The sequence below is a fragment of the Panthera leo genome, chromosome B2 (assembly GCF_018350215.1).
Source record: "Panthera leo isolate Ple1 chromosome B2, P.leo_Ple1_pat1.1, whole genome shotgun sequence".
Taxonomy (NCBI): Eukaryota; Metazoa; Chordata; class Mammalia; order Carnivora; family Felidae; genus Panthera; species Panthera leo.
In genome coordinates this window covers 92,556,310-92,573,157 of record NC_056683.1, presented here as the reverse complement: position 1 = coordinate 92,573,157, position 16,848 = coordinate 92,556,310, and positions in this window count along the sequence as shown.

The following is a 16,848-nucleotide window of genomic DNA, read 5'->3' as shown; positions in this document are numbered from 1 at the left end:
GTTATTTAGGCTACCAAACTTTAAGTTATACTGTAAATATGCTGGTGCATCTCATTATCTTTGCTTTTATGTTGTGAAGAATATCATGAGGTTCACTTTATTGGGATAATTTTTTCCAATTTTTAAATTATTTTTCAATTATTTAAAAAATTTTTTAATGTTTATTTATTTTTGAGATACACAGAATGTGAGCAGGGGAGGGGCAGAGAGAGAGGGAGACAAAGAATCTGAAGCAGGCTCCAGGCTCTGAGCTATCAGCACACAGCCCCATGAGGGGCTTGAACCCACAAACCATGAGGTCATGACCTGAGCCAGTCAGCTGTCCAACTGACTGGGCCACCCAGGTGTCCCTATTCAATTTATTTTAAAGCAAACAATAACATCTTTTTGTCAAACAAATTAAATATGCATAAAAAGTATAATTTTATAAATGTAGCTAATCACTGTGGGGAGAATCACAAGATAAACCACATTGGTACTTTATAATGAGGAGTAAGAATATTAATCTGTTGGCTTCATTAGGGATTTCTAGGACCATTTAATTTTTATAAGCAAGTATATACTGTATTATGATTGATATAGTCAGTATTTAAATAAGAGAGTATTTATGTTGGTCACTAAATTCCTCTCAAGTTTTGCAAGTTAATACACAGCTTGGTGAACTAAAAGAGGTATTAAATATGTTTACTTATCTAAAGTAAAGGACTGAAAAATGAAGTTAAAATGTGTGAAATGAATCATTTCATTCACATTTGGCTTCAATTACCATTACCATAAATATAAAGAGTTTAGACATTTAGATAACATTTTCCCTTTTGACTTCCTAGTATTGGCTAGATATTCACTTATCAACTTTTCCCCTATATCTTGGTTATTATCCTTAGTCAGTCTGTTAATTGTTGGTTATTTCTGTATTTCCACTGCTTACTCTTCACCATCTGTCATTCTCCCCTCTCACTCCCTGCCTCTTTCTGTATTTTTTTTTTCTCTTTGTGTAGATCACATCAGCCCAATTTGCACTTGCCTTTCTTCCAGTTCTATTCTATTCTTTCAGTGTTATCTCTTCTTTTCTCTTTTGTGCCTTGAGCAGTAACCAAATTATGTCAACATTCTCGAGTTCATTAATCTTCCTATATTCCTAGGGTGGTGATGGTTTGGGGGATAACATAATAAAGAGGCTCTTCTGATACTAAATTTAAAGAAAAATTAGTAAGTTTAAATAACTTGTGAAAAAATAAGTTTATTATCAATGTCAGTAATTATTTAAAACAGGGTTTAAATTAAAAAATGATTAAAGAATTTCACAAGATATAAATAGGACCCTTGTTTAATTCACAGCACAGATATCACAGTATATATTACAAGTGTTCTGTGGGGTGCCTGGGTAGCTCAGTCTGTTAAGCATCCCACTTCAGCTCAGGTTATGATCTAGTGGTTCACAGGTTCAAGCCCCACATCCAGCTCTGTGCTGACAGCTCAGAGCCTGGAGCCTGATTCTGTGTCTCCCTCGCTCTCTGCCCCTCCCCCACTGGGACTCTCTCCCCCTCTCTCTTTCTCTCAAAATTAAATTAAAAAATTAAAAAAAAATACCAAGTGTTCTGATCGCTTCCTTTGAATACTAAACACTATAACCAGCAAAATATTCATACTTTGGGAATATATTTTTTTTTAATATATGAAATTTACTGTCAAATTGGTTTCCATACAACACCCAGTGCTCATCCCAAAAGGTACCCTCCTCAATACCCATCACCCACCCTGCCCTCCCTCCCACCCCCCATCAACCCTCAGTTTGTTCTCAGTTTTTAACAGTCTCTTATGCTTTGGCTCTCTCCCACTCTAACCTCTTTTTTTTTTTTTTCCTTCCCCTCCCCCATGGGTTTCTGTTAAGTTTCTCAGGATCCACATAAGAGTGAAACCATATGGTATCTGTCTTTCTCTGTATGGCTTATTTCACTTAGCATCACACTCTCCAGTTCCATCCACGTTGCTACAAAAGGCCATATTTCATTTTTTCTCATTGCCACGTAGTATTCCATTGTGTATATAAACCACAATTTCTTTATCCATTCATCAGTTGATGGACATTTAGGCTCTTTCCATAATTTGGCTATTGTTGAGAGTGCTGCTATAAACATTGGGGTACAAGTGCCCCTATGCATCAGTACTCCTGTATCCCTTGGATAAATTCCTAGCAGTGCTATTGCTGGGTCATAGGGTAGGTCTATTTTTAATTTTCTGAGGAACCTCCACACTGTTTTCCAGAGCGGCTGCACCAATTTGCATTCCCACCAACAGTGCAAGAGGGTTCCTGTTTCTCCACATCCTCTCCAGCATCTATAGTCTCCTGATTTGTTCATTTTGGCCACTCTGACTGGCGTGAGGTGGTATCTGAGTGTGGTTTTGATTTGTATTTCCCTGATAAGGAGCGACGTTGAACATCTTTTCATGTGCTTGTTGGCCATCCGGATGCCTTCTTTAGAGAAGTGTCTATTCATGTTTTCTGCCCATTTCTTCACTGGGTTATTTGTTTTTCGGGTGTGGAGTTTGATGAGCTCTTTATAGATTTTGGATACTAGCCCTTTGTCCGATGTGTCATTTGCAAATATCTTTTCCCATTACGTTGGTTGCCTTTTAGTTTTGTTGGTTGTTTCCTTTGCTGTGCAGAAGCTTTTTATCTTCATAAGGTCCCAGTAATTCACTTTTGCTTTTAATTCCCTTGCCTTTGGGGATGTGCCGAGTAAGAGATTGCTACGGCTGAGGTCAGAGAGGTCTTTTCCTGCTTTCTCCTCTAAGGTTTTGATGGTTTCCTGTCTCACATTCAGGTCCTTTATCCATTTTGAGTTTATTTTTGTGAATGGTGTGAGAAAGTGGTCTAGTTTCAACCTTCTGCATGTTGCTGTCCAGTTCTCCCAGCACCATTTGTTAAAGAGACTGTCTTTTTTCCATTGGATGTTCTTTCCTGCTTTGTCAAAGATGAGTTGGCCATACGTTTGTGGGTCTAGTTCTGGGGTTTCTATTCTATTCCATTGGTCTATGTGTCTGTTTTTATGCCAATACCATGCTGTCTTGATGATGACAGCTTTGTAGTAGAGGCTAAAGTCTGAGATTGTGATGCCTCCTGCTTTGGTCTTCTTCTTCAAAATTACTTTGGCTATTCGGGGCCTTTTGTGGTTCCATATGAATTTTAGGATTGCTTGTTCTAGTTTCGAGAAGAATGCTGGTGCAATTTTGATTGGGATTGCATTGAATGTGTAGATAGCTTTGGGTAGTATTGACATTTTGACAATATTTATTCTTCCAATCCATGAGCAGGGAATGTCTTTCCATTTCTTTATATCTTCTTCAATTACCTGCATAAGCTTTCTATAGTTTTCAGCATACAGATCTTTTACATCTTTGGTTAGATTTATTCCTAGGTATTTTATGCTTCTTGGTGCAATTGTGAATGGGATCAGTTTCTTTATTTGTCTTTCTGTTGCTTCATTGTTAGTGTATAAGAATGCAACTGATTTCTGTACATTGATTTTGTATCCTGCAACTTTGCTGAATTCATGTATCAGTTCTAGCAGACTTTTGGTGGATTCTATCGGATTTTCCATGTATAATATCATGTCATCTGCAAAAAGCGAAAGCTTGACTTCATCTTTGCCAATTTTGATGCCTTTGATTTCCTTTTGTTGTCTGATTGCTGATGCTAGAACTTCCAGCACTATATTAAACAACAGCGGTGAGAGTGGGCATCCCTGTCGTGTTCCTGATCTCAGGGAAAAAGCTCTCAGTTTTTCCCCGTTGAGGATGATGTTAGCTGTGGGCTTTTCATAAATGGCTTTTATGATGTTTAAGTATGTTCCTTCTATCCTGACTTTCTCAAGGGTTTTTATTAAGAAAGGGTGCTGGATTTTGTCAAAGGCCTTTTCTGCATCGATTGACAGGATCATATGGTTCTTCTCTTTTTTTTTGTTAATGTGATGTATCACGTTGATCGATTTGCGAATGTTGAACCAGCCCTGCATCCCAGGAATGAATCACACTTGATCATGGTGAATAATTCTTTTTATATGCCGTTGAATTCGATTTGCTAGTATTTTATTGAGAAATTTTGCATCCATATTCATCAGGGATATTGGCCTGTAGTTCTCTTTTTTTACTGGGTCTCTGTCTGGTTTAGGAATCAAAGTAATACTGGCTTCATAGAATGAGTCTGGAAGTTTTCCTTCCCTTTCTATTTCTTGGAATAGCTTGAGAAGGATAGGTATTATCTCTGCTTTAAACGTCTGGTAGAACTCCCCTGGGAAGCCATCTGGTCCTGGACTCTTATTTGTTGGGAGATTTTTGATAACCGCTTCAATTTCTTCGCTAGTTATGGGTCTGTTCAAGCTTTCTATATCCTCCTGATTGAGTTTTGGAAGAGTGTGGGTGTTTAGGAATTTGTCCATTTCTTCCAGGTTGTCCAATTTGTTGGCATATAATTTTTCATAGTATTCCCTGATAATTGTTTGTATCTCTGAGGGATTGGTTGGAATAATTCCATTTTCATTCATGATTTTATCTATTTGGGTCATCTCCCTTTTCTTTTTGAGAAGCCTGGCTAGAGGTTTGTCAATTTTGTTTATTTTTTCAAAAAACCAACTCTTGGTTTTGTTGATCTGCTCTACAGTTTTTTTAGATTCTATATTGTTTATTTCTGCTCTGATCTTTATTATTTCTCTTCTTCTGCTGGGTTTAGGCTGCCTTTGCTGTTCTGCTTCTATTTCCTTTAGGTGTGCTGTTAGATTTTGTATTTGGGATTTTTCTTGTTTCTTGAGATAGGCCTGGATTGCAATGTATTTTCCTCTCAGGACTGCCTTCGCTGCGTCCCAAAGCGTTTGGATTGTTGTATTTTCATTTTCGTTTGTTTCCATATATGTTTTAATTTCTTCTCTAATTGCCTGGTTGACCCACTCATTCGTTAGTAGGGTGTTCTTTAACTTCCATGCTTTTGGAGGTTTTCCAGACTTTTTCCTGTGGTTGATTTCAAGCTTCATAGCATTGTGGTCTGAAAGTATGCATGGTATAATTTCAATTCTTGTAAACTTATGAAGGGCTGTTTTGTGACCCAGTATATGATCTATCTTGAAGAATGTTCCATGTGCACTCGAGAAGAAAGTATATTCTGTTGCTTTGGGATGCAGAGTTTTAAATATATCTGTCAAGTCCATCTGATCCAATGTATCATTCAGGGCCCTTGTTTCTTTATTGACTGTGTGTCTAGATGATCTATCCATTTCTGTAAGTGGGGTGTTAAAGTCCCCTGCAATGACCACATTTTTATCAATAAGGTTGCTTATGTTTATGAGTAATTGTTTTATATATCTTGGGGCTCCGGTATTTGGCACATAGACATTTATAATTGTTAGCTCTTCCTGATGGATAGACCCTGTGATTATTATATAATGCCCTTCTTCATCTCTTGTTACAGCCTTTAATTTAAAGTCTAGTTTGTCTGATATAAGTATGGCTACTCCAGCTTTCTTTTGGCTTCCAGATCATGATAAATAGTTCTCCATCCCCTCACTCTCAATCTAAAGGTGTCCTCAGATCTAAAATGAGTCTCTTGTAGACAGCAAATAGATGGGTCTTGTTTTTTTATCCATTCTGATACCCTATGTCTTTTGGTTGGCGCATTTAATCCATTTACATTCAGTGTTATTATAGAAAGATACGCGTTTAGAGTCATTGTGATTTCTGTATGTTTTATGCTTGTAGTGATGTCTCTGGTACTTTGTCTCACAGGATCCCCCTTAGGATCTCTTGTAGGGCTGGTTTCGTGGTGACAAATTCCTTCAGTTTTTGTTTGTTTGGGAAGACCTTTATCTCTCCTTCTATTCTAAATGACAGACTTGCTGGATAAAGGATTCTCGGCTGCATATTTTTTCTGTTTAGCACACTGAAGATATCGTGCCAAGCCTTTCTGGCCTGCCAAGTTTCAAAGGAGAGATCAGTCACGAGTCTTATAGGTCTCCTTTTATATGTGAGGGCACGTTTATCCCTTGCTGCTTTCAGAATTTTCTCTTTATCCTTGTATTTTGCCCGTTTCACTATGATATGTCGTGCAGAAGATCGATTCAAGTTACGTCTGAAGGGAGTTCTCTGTGCCTCTTGGATTTCAATGCCTTTTTCCTTCCCCAGTTCAGGGAAGTTCTCAGCTATAATTTCTTCAAGTACCCCTTCAGCACCTTTCCCTCTCTCTTCCTCCTCTGGGATACCAATTATGCGTATATTATTTCTTTTTAGTGTATCACTTAGTTCTCTAATTTTCCCCTCATACTCCTGGATTTTTTTATCTCTCTTTCTCTCAGCTTCCTCTTTCTCCATAACTTTATCTTCTAGTTCACCTATTCTCTCCTCTGCCTCTTCAATCCGAGCCGTCGTGGTTTCCATTTTGTTTTGCATTTCGTTTAAAGCGTTTTTCAGCTCCTCGTGACTGTTCCTTAGTCCCTTGATCTCTGTGGCAAGAGATTCTCTGCTGTCCTGTATACTGTTTTCAAGCCCAGCGATTAATTTTATGACTATTATTCTAAATTCACTTTCTGTTATATTATTTAAATCCTTTTTGATCAGTTCATTAGCTGTTGTTATTTCCTGGAGATTCTTCTGAGGGGAATTCTTCCGTTTGGTCATTTTGGATAGTCCCTGGAGTGGTGAGGACCTGCAGGGCACTTCCCCTGTGCTGTGGTGTATAACTGGAGTTGGTGGGCGGGGCCGCAGTCCGACCTGATGTCTGCCCCCAGCCCACCGCTGGGGCCACAGTCAGACTGGTGTGTGCCTTCTCTTCCCCTCTCCTAGGGGCGGGATTCACTGTGGCGTGGCGTGGCCCGTCTGGGCTACTTGCACACTGCCAGGCTTGTGGTGCTGGGGATCTGGTGTATTAGCTGGGGTGGGTAGGCAAGGTGCACGGGGGCAGGAGGGGCAGGCTTAGCTCGCTTCTCCTTAGGTGATCCACTTCAGGAGGGGCCCTGTGGCAGCGGGAGGGAGTCAGATCCGCTGCCGGAGGTTTGGCTCCGCAGAAGCACAGAGTTGGGTGTTTGCGCGGAGCGAGCAAGTTCCCTGGCAGGAACTGGTTCCCTTTGGGATTCTGGCTGGGGGATGGGCGGGGGAGATGGCACTGGCGAGCGCCTTTGTTCCCCGCCAAGCTGAGCTCTGCCGTCCGTGGGCTCAGCAGCTCTCCCTTCCTTTGTCCTCCAGCCTTCCCACTTTCTGAGCAGAGCTGTTAACTTATGACCTCCCAGACGCTAAGTCGCGCTTGCTGTCGGAACACAGTCCGTCCGGCCCCTCTGCTTTTGCCAGCCAGACTTGGGGGCTCTGCTTGGCCGGGGAGCCGCCCCTCCGCCCCGGCTCCCTCCCGCCAGTCTGTGGAGCGCGCACCGCCTCGCCACCCTTCCTACCCTCTTCCGTGGGCCTCTTGTCTGCGCTTGGCTCCGGAGACTCCGTTCTGCTAATCCTCTGGCGGTTTTCTGGGTTATTTAGGCAGGTGTAGGTGGAATCTAAGTGATCAGCAGGACGCGCGGTGAGCCCAGCGTCCTCCTACGCCACCATCTTCCGGAACCAGCCATACTTTGGGAGTATTGCCATTTTTCCTTATTTATTGTGTGAAACCATAGGCTCATTAAAGATGTGCCTTTACACAATTATAATACTGGATTATAGATTAGCATTATCAATAAGACCATCCTTTCTTTGATTTGTCTCTATATTTTATTTTTTTAATGTTTATTTATTTATTTTGAGAAAGAGAGAGAATCCAAAGTAGGCTCTGCACTGTCAGCACAGAGTCTGATTCAGGGCTAGATCCCACGAACTGTGAAACCATGACCTGAGCCAAAACGGAGAGTCAGATGCTCAATTGACCAAGCCACCCAGTTGCCCCTCTCTATTTCATTTTAAACATTTTAGTAAAACTACTGCTATATTATTTGTGTGAATAAGGAGTCATGTAGTGTTTATGAAACTACTAGCATATATATTTCATGATATCATATTATTTCATGCTATTAATATAGGTTTTGGAAAACGGTGTTAGTATATAAACAAACTTAACATTTGCTTTTGTTCCCTTACCATCCTAACTAAAATAGTTATAAATGTTAAACATATTTATGAAGTAATATATTAAGAAATAAATTACCAGTGAATTGAAAAACTGTGGAATTATTGACACTGGAATTTTTTTTTTTGCTCTTTTGAAATAAAATGTCAGAATTTTCATATTATGTTCATTGATTAACTCATATTTACTTCTTCTTATCGCAGATTAACCTGTGATGTCAAAGGGGATATTTCTTGAAGTTTTAGGTTAATATATAAAATCTAAACTATAAATTGGATAAACTCACTGGAATAATTTTTCCTGAAAGATCATAATAACTTGCCTTCTATCTATGTAGCACACTAAATCACATATGAAATGAATATATACTTTTATTAAAATATTTTAATCATGAAAATTAAATTGTTATTCCAAGATACTTATAGGGTTCCATAGATGTTAAAACTGTGATTCTTATAATAAGCTTCACAGATTACTACAGTGATGAAATTATCTCTTTTATAATAATACACCCAAAGAGTGTTGTGAAGCTTCACATGGAATGTTATAGATTAAATCAAACACAGAAATTTTACACATGAAATTAAAACCTTAAAATATAAGGTATTGACAATTATTTGCAGAAATATCAATACAAACATGACAAATATATTAATTTACTGACATTTATTAATTGCTTTTCATGTGTTAAATGAATATGTTTAAAGATATAAAATATATATTTATTGAACCTTTAATACAAAAAAAGTTTTTTGAGTCATGATTTAGAGAAGCAAATTAAATGTGATGAGAGATATGTCATTTCAGTTTTGGTCAAAGAGGCTAAAACATTTTTATAAAAAAAAAGAGAATAATATGAGGGTAAAACTATGTAATGTGTTATTTACTTTATGTAAAATATATTTGTTTTTCTGATATTCCAGAGTATCATCATATATGATTTATGAGAAGTAAACAATAAGGATGCCATTCACATTGTAAACATATTTATTACTTTGACATTTTTTATATTCTAATTAGGACTTTACTGGCTCAATGGAATACTGTTTTGTATCTCATTTGCTGAAGTTTTCCATCATAAGACAGTATTCTGGTAAAATCTCCTTTATATAAATTTTCAAAAAAAATATAAGTTTCTTCTAATGGGTGATATGATTTCTTCTACCACTTCTCCTTAGAAAGGTATTATGAGCTTAATTTAAAAAAATCTTAATTGTTCAAGATTCAAGAAAAGATAAAATTAACAGGAATAAATTTCTCTGCTACTTGAAGCAAACAAAGCAAAATAGGTCAAGTGTATAAAACAATAGTTTTCAAGACACTGGACGTCACAAAATGAATAACAATTAACCCTGAGAAGGGGAAACAAATAGTGCAAGCCCTAAATTTGCCCCAAACTGCTGCTGAGGAAGAGTTTGTATGCCATGCCGTAGGGAGTGGGAAAGCAGGCAGAACCAGTGGATGCCCTGAGCCCAGGGCTTAAGCTTAGACATAGTCTAGGTAAAGCAAGGTGGTTAGAGTTCACAGGACAGAAAACCAGAAAGGAGAAAGCTGAATAGAAAGAGAACTCTGTTAGTCTGCGGAGGGTACCCCTTGGGTAGTCAGCTTAGTGTGGATCAGCCAATGTAGGTAAAGAAACTAGTGTAGTACATGGGTAGATTCACTGCAAGAATTAGAGGTAACAATGCATGGTGGTCACAAAGGATCAGAAATTTTTATTCATAAAATATAGACTTCCAAGAGAGTGTAAGATGGATTATTAACATTAGTAAGTACTAGGGGTTATACAAATATCAGTTTTAACATAAATAGTAACAGTTTGTTATATAATGGCAGAAATGAAATTTTAAGTCAGAGCAGCAAGAAATACTCAAAAACCTGTGGTTAAATCAAGCATTGATCTTTTCAAGATTCATTGTTTCCAATAATTTTAACTATCTGGGTTTTATCAAGATGGCTCTAGCCAATATGCTTCCTGGATACGTAGCTACTAGAATAGCCTCTTTTGGTGGCACGGAAAGAGAGAGAAGGTTCAATGATAAATTCTCCCTTTCCATATTCAGTTTGTACCTACATGTGGATAGGGAAATACGTACATTTGAAAGCTGAGTGGAATCTCACCACAAGGACTTTTTAAAAGATAAGTCTAAGAAGATGATCAACAAAACTGTTTTATTTTATTGTATGTCAAATGAAAGATATGAAAAGAGTTTATACAGAGGACAATGAAATCTTTTAGATATGTTATGAATTATCTAAATAAGTAAATGCATTTATATGCATTCATGTATTGAAAGACTCAGTAGTATAAAAATGTCAATTTCCTCCAAACCTATGTATAGACTAAATGCTCTCACAATAGAAATAACAGCAGGTTTTTAATGGAAATAGGAAATCTGGCTATGAAATATACATGAAAATTCAATTGTCAAGTTTAGCTAATAATTTGAAGAAAAAGTACATAGTGCAAGAACCTAAGATAACAACACGTAATATAAAGTACACGTATTAAGACATAAAAAAGTATGTACTGAAGATGTAGCTTAAGTCTGAAGCTTCAATTATTTTGAAAATTTATCTATGTTAAATATCCCTACTGCTTTACAGTGAAGTTTTTACACATGAAGTTTTACGGTACTACTTTCCTAATTGTCTTTAATATTAGAAATCCTGTAATTTCGTTCTGTGTTGTTAATCATCAATTTTACCTAGAGCACAGAATTTCTGTAAGTGAGGCAGTTTTCCTGCATTTGCTAAACACTTTAAAAGTAAATAAAAGTGAAAAAAATGGACATTTAAAGAATACTATTTTATGTCCTTTCTCATTCTTAAATAAAATAGCACAATATTAGCTCTACTTAATCCAAGTACTGTTATTTTTAAAAGTCTAATAATTACTATGACTTGATTTGACGAACTCTACTTCCCATCCCCTAATATATGAGGAAATGGTATTGTTCACTTAGAGCTTATTATACTATGGCTCATGTTATTTCTTCCTATCCTCCTATCCTGGAATGTCAGCCCACATACATTATTCACATGATGCAGAGTGAACTTTAAATAGGGAGATTATACTGGAGGGAAATGAGAAAGCCATCATTCTCAATTTTGCCCCATACTGTTATTAAAGGTTACATAGGCAGTGATCTTTCTTTTTCCCACTTTTTAAAAGCTTTATCTTCTTTCTTTTTTCTTTCTGATTATTTTATTCCTTTTCATCTCCTATAACATCCACATAATTCTGCTTTTGCTGTGTTGTATGAAGAAACTAGTTGAGTTATTTTAAATGATTTACTGTCTTTGTGTTGTGAGCTAGACACTGAAATGACTTATGATGAATAAGATATTGTATACTATATGACTTCCTTCTATTCTTTGTCTAGAATGTGGTTGATGTGAATTTAAGTCATTCAGTGTGAAAATATTTGCCTGAAGAATTTAAACATCAAGTTTGAAGCTAGTATAAATTAAATTACCAAACAATGACAATTGCAATGGAAATGCTAACAGACCTTTAACTAAACAATAATCTATGCAATTACAGTGTTCCCTGACAATCAGGTGCTTACTTATCAGCAAAATGTTTCCATAACAATATTTACATGTTAGATGACTGATAGATATTTAAAAACCAGAGGGAACATATGAAAGTTTTGCTTGTCATTTAAACTCAGCTTATGATTTCTTTTTTTAGTTTTTTTACGTTTATTTATTTATTTTGAGAGAGAGAGGGAGAGAGATTCCCAAGCCGGCTGCATGCTCAGAGCCAGCCACACAGGGCTCAGTCTCATGGCCTGAACAGGAAACATGAGTTGGTCACTTAACTGAGACACCCAGATGCCCTGTCAGTTTATGATTTTGTAATGCCCCCCATTTTGAATCCGAGAGACCACCAAGGAGCCGATACCGATGGAAACGCACGAGGGTTTATTTGCAAGCTTGAGCTTGGGCCCAAGTATACCCGACACAGCGGAGCAGGGACTTGGACCCCTAGGTTAAAAGGCATAGCAGTTTTATAGGGGCCAGTGGCCAATGTGATTGTAACACTCACAGAAAGTTGCATAGTCATGTCAGTCCACACGCAGGTGGCCAATTGAATTACAATTTACCCTATAGTAACTGTTTGAACTAACCTATCACTCTGGTCAGAATTGGCGTGCAAGTTTGGCGGGCAAAAGGCAGGATTTAAGAATTGGCGAGCAAGTTTGGCAGGCAAAAGGCGGGGCTTACATTCTTTGGCAGTTAGGGGTTCCTCATTCCTATATGAGCCAGTTTCCAGTAAGGGTGTGCTCAGCAGCTTGACTAGGGTGGGGGAGTGTCTTAAGCAATAAGTAGGTCATGTGGGGGTTATACATGAGATGGTGGGTGTAGCACAAAATGGAGTTAGTCTTGCTCTGCTTGTCCAGGGGAAGGGGATTTTTGTTAAATTCCTTGGGTCCCACATTTTCTGAGGAAATATATAAATTGAAAACTTATACAATGAAATATTCAATTTTATTGTTATTTAAAATTTTGGTCACAAAATTAAAAGTAGTAGTATAATTAAAAATCTTTATAAATTAAGTGTAAAAATTGGTGTTGCTAATAAACATTATATTTATTTGTCTTTAATCTGTTGTTGGTATATCTTTAAGATGTTATAAGTAATTGTTTTATGGCTGGACATATAAGAAAAATTAGAATAAAAATAAAGAAAAAGAAACCAAAAGTGAAATATTGATATATCCAGTGACTTTTCCTGGAAAGAACAAAGGCTCTGGGGTATAACATCTATGTTTCCAACTCACTTGTTGTAGGAGTAGGGGCATTTCTTTAACAACCCTAAAATTCAGTTTAATTATTGGCATAAAGAGGAAATCTATAGACTTTTTCCTAAGAAAATGAACAGAGTGAATACAAATTATTTGTTCTCTTATCTCTTAGTTTACCTGAAAATGTAAACTTTTCATAACTATTTTTTCTTCCCTCCCTGTCCCATCATCTTTTTTTTCAATTTTTCATTTTAAATTAAAGATAACTCAGCCTTCTGATTTGTTAAGGTCTTTTACTTTACGATCTTTGAGTACTGCATCTAGGAAAACTATGTTTTTAGAATTGATTCAACTTTTGAGATTTGTGGCAAATATCTGACTAGTGAGTGACATCTTTCCTTGGACATCCCATAATTATCTCAATTTTCCAGGTATTTACTGAAGTGACAAGAAAACTTATATCCACACAAAAACCTGCACTCATGTATTCATAGAAAGCAGCTTTTTGCATATTACCAAAAGATGGAAGCAACATCATGTGGCTATACTGATATCAATAGATAAAATAAATGGATTAGAATAGACAAATATTTCATGCAGAAGAACCCCAAATAACATGGTAAATATCCCATCTTATTGGAGGTGTACCTTAATTCCTTATCCATTAAGAGTGGGCTGGGCAAAGTGTTTTCCTTTCACAGAGTACAGTATGGGGAAGGGGTATCAGGTAATTTTACAGTTGAGAAACCTCATAAACACTACTTTCACCAGATTATCAAGGTTAGCAACAGTGGTAAGTCATATTCATAGTTTATACCCTTGATATGAAGTAATGAAGGGCACTTTACCTTAGTGGTCTTCATACCCAAAACATACAGTATCAGTCTAATCATGAGGAAAATAGATCTGTGTCCCAATAGAAGGATATTCTGAAAAATTTGCAAAAAAGACCAGTATTCCACAAAAATACCGAGATAATAAAAGCCAAGGAAAGTGTGAGGAACTGTCATAGCCAAGGGAAGCCTTAGGGTCTATGATGACTAAATATACTGTGGTGTCCTGGATGGGATACAGGAACAGAAAAATGGCATTAGGTAAAAAAAGAAAAGAGAAAGAAAAGGAAACCTGGGAAAAAATATGGACTTTTAGTTAATAATAATATTGAAAATATAGTTTCTCAAATTTGTATCATCAAAAGCAAATATTAATAAAACTTAAAATTAGACAAACATCATTCAGTTGAAAACATGTTGAGAAGGCAATTTTCATAGACAATACATTCCAAGAATTCCATTATATACATAATAACAATTTTATAAACCAAAATAAAACAAATGGGAATTGAGAAATACATCAACAAAGAAATAATAGATGAGAATTACATCAGAAAATCCCGAGTCTTCATATGTAACAGGGCACCCAAGTGTCTAGCAATGAATATAAAGAAAGACCTACACATAGACACGATGTAATGAAGTTTCCAGAAACCACAGGAGAGAGCAAAAATCACATTATTTTCATATGAGAAAGGTCAAATAGAGATCATCTCCGGAGAAATCAGTCATGCTGGGAACTGACTAAATTGACTATGAAAAGCTGATGAAATATAAAAACAAATGGACATTAGAATAACTAATATATAAATAGTGTTGTTTATGTAAGTGATAAAATGTAAGTTTGAGAAAATAAAATTTAAATTATAAAAAGTAAAAAGTGTTTGGGTAACACAAATAGCGCCACAGATCTGTAAGAGAGTTGCATATGGTCACAACTTCTCAGGAAGCTTTTTCTCTCGTTTGGTTCAAAGTTGAGGCAAATTCATTTGCATTCTTCTGGGAGTTGAGAGGGATGGGGATAGTGCAATTCTTGTTTCCCATTATTCTGAGGATGTAGATTTTTGCAGCTCCAGCTTTTTAGGTAGGGCTGCTGCCTTACTCCACACATCGGGTCCTGGACCTTCACTTCAGACCATTTTACCTGATGCAGGCAGCCCTCAAAATTAAAACTAAAATTTACCTGTATCAGCAAAGATTTTCAGGATAAAGTAGCTTCAATAATTATTTGCCTCACTGTTCCAGGCTTCTTCTTTTTGTTAGTATGACTTGGCAGGGCTTCTTATTTTCTAGTTATTTGACACACTTGAGGATTTAAAAATAAAAATATTTAACCTAGCATTTTTTTTGTGTGGAAGGGTGGTTCAAATAACCTAGCCATTTGTGTTCCCAGAAACTGAAGTAACCTAAAAATGTAAACAAGTTATGTCTGTCATTGCAAATGGCAAATTTCATTATTTTTTATGGCTGATATTCCGTTGTGTGTGTGTGTGTGTGTGTGTGTATACATACATACATACATACATACAGACACACACACACATATTATCCATTAGTTGGCAGACACGGGCTGTTTCTATAATTTGGCTATTGTAGATAATGCTAATATAAACATTGGGGTGCATGTATCCCTTTGAGTTCGTGTTTTTGTATTCTTTGGGTAAATACCTAGTAGTGCAACAGCTGGATCCTAGGGTAGTTCTGTTTTTAACTTTTTAAGGGACTTCCATACTGTTAAAGACTGAGAGACAAACCAAGAAACAGATTCTTAATTATAAGAACAATCTGATGGTTACCAGGGTAGGAGGAGAGGGGGTGGGTTAATTAAATATGTTATGGGGATTAAGGAGTGCACTTGCTATGCTGAACACCAGGTATTATATAGAATTGTTGAATCATTATATTGTACACCTGAATCTAATATTACACTGTACATTAACTGGAATTTAAATAAAAACTTTAAAAAGTTATTTCCAACTATTAAATTTGCAAAAGTATTGGCAGAGTTAGATATTAATGTGTCTGGCACTTTGATGCATAGCTTATTTCACCTTACTGCATCCATCTCCGTTACTATATTTATATCCTCTGATCTTATGGGAATTGTGTAGCTAAGTAAAACCATAATCTCATAGTCAAATAGTGTTTTTAGAATTATCATTTTTTTACATGGAATGCTTAAAATCTCAGATTCTTGATTTTCAGACTCTTTTTTTATTATATTTGAATACTTCTTCAGTACAACAAGATGTACCTTCAGTTGATTTCAATATAAAGCTCCAAAAGTTTATGTGCCCTCACCCTCAAAAACAAGCACTAAGGCAGGCTAACAGGTATTTTCCTAATTTTTAGAAAATACCAACAAGGCACATTTAACTATAAATTTAAAAATAGGGGTACAAATAAATTTAGTGGTAGTAGAGGAGGAAGTCAAGAGAGGTCTTATCAAAGGGTCCATCTATTTCAGTGATGTCCAAAATAGGTTTTTCTCTTTAGAATGAAGAGGATGTGGGCAGTTTTAAGACAGAGATAAACTAGAATAAAAAGTAAGGGAAATGGGAGGGTTAGTAAGAAGAAGAGCAAAAAATATATAAGCGATATTAAGGGTCAAGTTAAAATGTAGACCAGAGAATTGTAGCGAACCCAATACATAGATTTCTGGTGTTTTTTTTTTTGTTTGTTTGTTTGTTTTTTTTTTTTTTTTTGGCATCTTAAGAAAAGGACTGGGAATCTATACAAGTTAGATTATTTGTGATTTTGGTGGTTTTTCAGAACATGTGTACTGAAAAGACAAGAAAGAAAGATACTTCAGGTATGGGAAAGAGAGTAAGTCAGTAATTTCTCATGTAATTACGGCTCAATAGCGAAGAAAATTAAATGAACTGATTGTGGTGATTTGGAGACTAGAGATTTGATGAGGTTTTACACAAATTTTATTGAGTAAGAAAATGAAAGAGCACACAATATACACTTATATATCTGTAAATTTAAGAGGCAAAGATACATATCATTAAATTGAATTGTTAATAATTATCAAAATTTTAGCTAATTTTTATTTTTTCCCTTTCCCTAAACTTAGATTGCATGTATTTCATTATCACAGTTAAGTTTTAAAATGAAGTATTTTCACCATGTGCTCCACTTGATTATTAGTATTTTAGAATTGGTTGAT